Below are 6,333 nucleotides of genomic sequence, written 5' to 3'. Positions count from 1 at the left end.
ACTTGTCAATGACACCCGTTGTCAAGGCTATCCAAATCCTCATGGTTCGATTTTCAACACTATTTTAATACATGTGCGCCATTTTGTTTCAAAATTCCGTGCATGTTCTGTGAACTTAATATTTTGGATCAATATTAATACCAGTAAACGCTTAAGTGTCCAATCAAGAAGTTCAAGCGGGCTAAAGCCTAATACTACCTACCCATTGGACTAAGTGTTTCCATTGACTCGGACCTGAAAATGGACGAATCATTGACATCCTCCTCCCATGCGACCCCAGCAGAATATTCGACCATTTGCAAGTGCAGAAGAAGCTTCACCTACCTCAATGCATATGCAAATCATCAGCGGACATGTAAAAAGAGGAAGAAATACCTTTCGAATGCGCTAGCAAAGGCAAAGGAGGTGTGGACTGCAAGGAAAAGGCCATGTAGAGAAGATGAACATAACGAGCTAGCTCCGAATTTCCTTCCATCCTCGTATGATTTGGATACTGCAATTCCAAGTCAGACTTTGCCCATTAGTTCTGAACAGCTTGCTGTCAATGGAGTGGCCTGGGAATGTAATTCGTGGTCAAGATTAGACCTTGCAGTTGTTGCAGTCGCAGCTGCAGATACTATCGAACACAATGTGAGTGTCATAGTGAATGTTAACAATCTTATGATTGACTTGAGTACCAGTATGGTCTTTTGGGATGGGTGTGGTCCTTCAGAATCTTCACATGCAGTTGACAATTTAGAGTCACTTGGTCAGTGTCGCCCCAGATGCCTCAATTGCCATCTTCCTGCACAATTTTGAGACATTCTTCCTCAACTGTCGCCCACACCCATGGCCAAGTCAACTCTGTCAATCACCACAGATCTCACATCCACCTTGGATGCACATTCACTGCTGTCATGCACCCTTCGCTTCTTTCTCACACTTCCTAATGCTTTCGGACTTTCATGTCGATATTATGGCAATCAACTGCCGACTCATGACCCAGAAGAGATCACAACTTTGGAGAACCTCACTCTCACACTGTCAGACCAAGTCAGTTGGGATCTCAGCACCTATCCTCGTGTAATGCAGCAGACTGGTAGGGGAGACATGAACCCTTTCTATCCATATCCAAATGAATCTTCATTTCTCCTGGGTGACTGGTTTTGGAACAGTGGTCTCCAGAAGTCCCAACAAAGCTTCAGGGAACTATTGCGGATCATTGGTAACACTTAGTTTCGGTCAGAGGATGTGTCTGCTACGCAGTGGAACTTAATCAATGATAAACTTGGATCTAGTGCTGAAGATGCAGGGCATGCTATGCCATTGGAGGGTGCTGGGTGGAAGAAAACTCCGATTAATATCAAGATACCTGTTCATAAACATGCAGATAACCCTGCCATTCACAACTACCTAACCGTGGATTTCTTTCACCAATCACTGGTCTCTGTCATTCACAAAAAACTCGAAAATCAAAAACATGATGAACTGTTCCACTATCAGCCATACAAATTGCTTTGGAATGGTGGACCTTCAAATCAACCCATCCACATTCATGGGGAACTGTATACCTCTGAGGCCTTTCAGGTACATCACGAACTCCAAGAGTCCCAACCTGAGCCTGGGTGTGAGCTAGAGCGGGTCATTGTTGCTCTCATGTTTTGGTCGGACTCAACTCATCTGACCTCCTTTGGTAATTCAAAACTCTGGCCCTGTTATATGTTTTTTGGGAATGAGTTGAAGTATAGAAGGTGTAAGCCTTCTTGTCATCTATGCAATCATGTCGCTTACCTCAACCATGTATGTACCATACACTCTCTGGTCTTTGTCATACTCATGTATACATCGTCTTGAAGCTTCCAGATAGCTTCAAGGATTTCGCTATAAAGCACTTTGGTAAAGGCCCTGGTGCTGACTTTATGGCACATTGCCACAGAGAATTGTTTCATGAACAATGGAAGATCATGTTGGATGATGAGTTTGTAGAAGCATGTAAACATGGAATTGTTATACGTTGTTGTGATGGGATTGAACACCACTTTTACCCCCAGATCTTCACCTATTCTGCTGACTATCCAGAGAAGTAAGTTAAAATACAATGTAGAGCGTTAATTGACTAAGTTGTCTCATTATAAGGGCACTGCTAGCTATGATACAAACTATGGGCGGGTGTCCATGCCCCCAATGCCTTATCCCAAAATCTCGTGTTCAGAATCTGGGCATGTCACTCAACATAAAACAATGCCAGACGCTTGCATGTATGGATGACAACATGTGGCAAAATAAAGTCACCATCTGCTGTTCACACATTTACGATCATGGTCATGGTGTTTGTAGCAACATCGTTGAAAACTTACTGAAGGAGCACTCCTTGGTGCCAACCTCCATAATACATTTACATTGCTATTGAGTCCCGCATACATATTGACTATGATCTCACAGAATGTGTTTTCAGAGAGACTCAGATGCCTCGGTTTCAATCTATTCATCATGCTGGTCGTAGATCTCATGCATGAATTTGAACTTGGTGTCTGGAAAGCGTTGTTCACTCACCTGATATGCATCCTCAGTGCTGCTCACACAGGTGACACATTGGTGCATGAACTTGATAGTCGGTATGTTTCATTAATAATCATAGTATAGTTGTCTGACTGTTGTAATACTCAAGCTATAGACTCACTCCGACCTTTGGCCGTGATACTATCCGAAAATTTGGCTCGAATGCTTCTGAAATGAAGAATATGGCAGCTTGTAACTTTGAAGACCTTCTTCAGGTAACACTTCATATTCTTCTTACCCGTTTTTATGATTCACATCTGTTCCATCAGTGCACCATCCCTGCATTTGAAGGCCTCCTCCCAGAGCCATACAATGAAGATGTTTTAACTTTACTTTTTACCTGCACCCATTGGCACACTCTTGCAAAGCTTCGCATGCACACAGACGAAACCCTTCTCAGCCTTGATGCCATCACTGTTAAACTTGGAAAACAGCTTCATCAATTCCAGAAAGACACTTGTAAGGCCTTCGAGACTTGAGAGGTACGGCAGGAAGTAGAATGTCGCCAGCGCCAGCAGTCACGAAGCCATGTTGGTGAGGCAGAGGCACCGACATCAAGTCATCAGACAACTCGGCGACTGAAGACTTTCAATCTGCAAACCTACAAGCTACACACTCTTGGGGACTATTCAACATCAATATGCAACTTCGGCACAACTGACTCATATAGCACTGAACTGGTGAGTAAATATGTCCTACTTATCGATATTGTACTTAACTCCTTGTGGATTATAGGGTGAGCTGGAGCACCGCACCTCAAAAGCAAGGTATCATCGAACAGACCGGAAAGAATATGTGGAACAAATCACTCGCATCGAACGGCATCAGGCCCGTATACACCACATTTGTGACGAGGAATCATTACACAGTGTAGTGAATGAGGAAGAAGTTGCGACATCGCCTGAAGCTCATTTCCACATCAGTAAATCTCAGAATTACCCAGAAAACATTCTGCTGTTCCTTCAGAGGAACTTAGAGGATCCTGCTGTAAAAGTATGTACTATAAAGTGTTGCGACAGCTTGAATGCAACATGGTGCTAATTCTGAGTCACAGGACTTTTTACCCAAGCTTCAGCACTTTTTCATGCCAAAAATCAAGGAGATACTAACTGCAGAAAATAGTCTTTCAGATCATACTGATAATTCCACCGCTGTCCCAGGAACTACCCCAGCACCCTCGGACTCAGAAGGCCATGTCTTTATTAAAGCCGATCGCATGTACAAACACAGCTTGATGCGTCTCAACCACACAACATATGATGTCCGCCAAGCGCAAGATATCATAAATCCATCAACATCACATTGCAATGTGATGCTCCTGGGCCAAGCCAACAGCATGACCAACTCCAAGTCTGGAGATCTACGGCATCCATATATTGAGCCCCTTCAGTGACAAATTCTGTATTATACGGGCCACCCGACCTACATAATATCCCATATCAGATGGGCTAGTGGACCATGGGCCCATGTTGTGTATATCCACGATGATGACAGATGGGCCGGGTAACATATTATTTCCAATGGAGACAGGTGGGCCCATGTATGCCAATGATATATATATCCTTGATGTTGACAGATGGGCCGGGGGAATATGATCATTCATGGAGATGGGTGGGCCCATCTGGGTAATATGTAGAGTAGGATATTATAGACAGCTGGGCTGCAGAGAGGTAAGGCAAATATTGTTATATAGACGGGTGGGCCGACAGGGGTGTATTACATATACGGGTGGGCCGGGGTAGTGGAATATTACATAGACAGGTGGGCTGACATGGGGCATATTATATATACGGGTGGGCTGACATAAGGGATATCAAATAGATGGGTAGGCCGAGGGTGCGACAAAATATTTATTACATAGACAGGTGGGCCGAGGTGGTGGAATATCACATATATAGGTGGGCCGACATAAGGAATATTAATTAGACAGGTGGGCCGAGGGTGTGATAAAATATTTATTACATAGACAGGTGGGCCAAGGTGGGGTATAATTATATAGACAGGTGGGCCGACGTAGGATGTATTATATAGACGGGTGGGCCAACATAGGATGTATTACATAGACGGGTGGGCCAACATGGGGGATATTACATAGATGGGTGGGCTGATGTGGGGGAATTGTACATAGATGGGTACATATGGGTGAGCCTAGATATGTTTCATCAAGACATACAGCTGATGTAGCCACCAGTGAATCAAACACGTAGGATACATGCACACTATGAGTGCATATACCTACCATCGACCACCGAAATCTAAACCCATAAGCACGAAAACATGAATCGACCATGTGTGGCATTGACCAATAATCAAGTACTGAAGTGGGAAAACCCCACACCTGAACCCTGGTGTGCAACATATCCTATTTCTACACACGGACACCAGAAGCACAACACTCACAAAAATATAAATGTCAAATTTTCACAGTGCCGAACCCCGAACCCTGAGATTTTACCAACTCCCAAACCCCGAGATTGTGGACTGCTGGGTCTCGGGGGTCAGGGATCGGCACTCGGGACTTGGGAAATTTGGGGAGATCAATAAAATTTGATCTACAATGAATTTGATTTACAAACTTTTGAAAGATATCTGTTGTCTCACATATCGAGTCCCAAGTTCCGGGACCCCCGAACCCCAAAACCCGGGACCCAGCAGTCCACAATTTCAGGGTTCGGGGTTGGTAAAATGTTTATGGATATATGAAAGGTTGATTCAAACATGTTTGAAAAATGTCTTTCATCTCAAAAATCAAGTCCCAAGTTCCGGGTTAGTGCTGAAGCTTGAAACTTAAAATTAGTGGAAAATGAAATCTCACAACAATGTACACATGAAGATGTTTCATTTCCTTTGACAATTCACCAAGTGTCTTGTACTAACCTGACAACACAGTCCGGGCTTCAGGCTTCAGGGCTCGGTACACGACACTCGGGGAATTGTGAAATTTCTATTTCCTTGGACATTTCACTGAGTTCCGAGTTCCAGGCACCGAATTCCGAGTTCCGAGCTCCGAGTGCCAAGTGCCGAAGCTCAAAACTTGAAATCAGTGGAAAACGAAATCTTGCAACAATGTACACATGAAAATGTTTTATTTCCTTTGACAATTCACTGAGTTTCTTGTACTAACTCAGGGAATTGTGAAATTTCTATTTCCGCTCCATCCCTGCCATCGTCAGATCAATGAGAGGAGGAAGTGCTGATTCAGGGGGTGACATGGAAGGGGGGACTGGTTGATGAAGCAACAAGGATGTTGCATTGGCAGGGGGGTCCGAAAGTGGAAATGATGGGTGCCGGAGGATGATTTCTCATTGAAGACCTTCATGGAGGCATTGCAGGGTGTCAATCTTACCATCCTGCTCTGCCACACGAGCCTCGAGAATTGCGATTTGAGCTGCACCATCCTGGATAGCCATTGCCATGGGCACATCAAGTGCCGAATGAGAAACTCCAGAGATTGATGATGGAACTCCTACAAGTGGAAAATGAGGTCAAATGGTCATAGAAAATTTGAGTGACATATGAGCTGATGTAGGTGTAGGTGCCTTGACGGCAGTGATGGTCTTGCTGCACCTGTCCCTGTAGAATTGATGTATCATTTACTACAATTATAAGGGAAGTCTGGTACATGGATTACTGTAGTGCATAGATATCCATTATTATAGGACTGATATATCAGTACAAGAACAAAAACATAGAAACTCTCACTTTTGACATTTCTGATGTTTTTCAGCATCTTACTCTTGCATAAATAACCAGCCCTGCTCATATATTACAAGTAGTACATTCTGTACAGGGGGT

This window comes from Suillus plorans (genome assembly GCF_016647745.1).
Source record: "Suillus plorans strain S12 chromosome Unknown HD556scaffold_31, whole genome shotgun sequence".
Taxonomy (NCBI): Eukaryota; Fungi; Basidiomycota; class Agaricomycetes; order Boletales; family Suillaceae; genus Suillus; species Suillus plorans.
Note: the sequence above shows the minus strand (reverse complement) of the source record.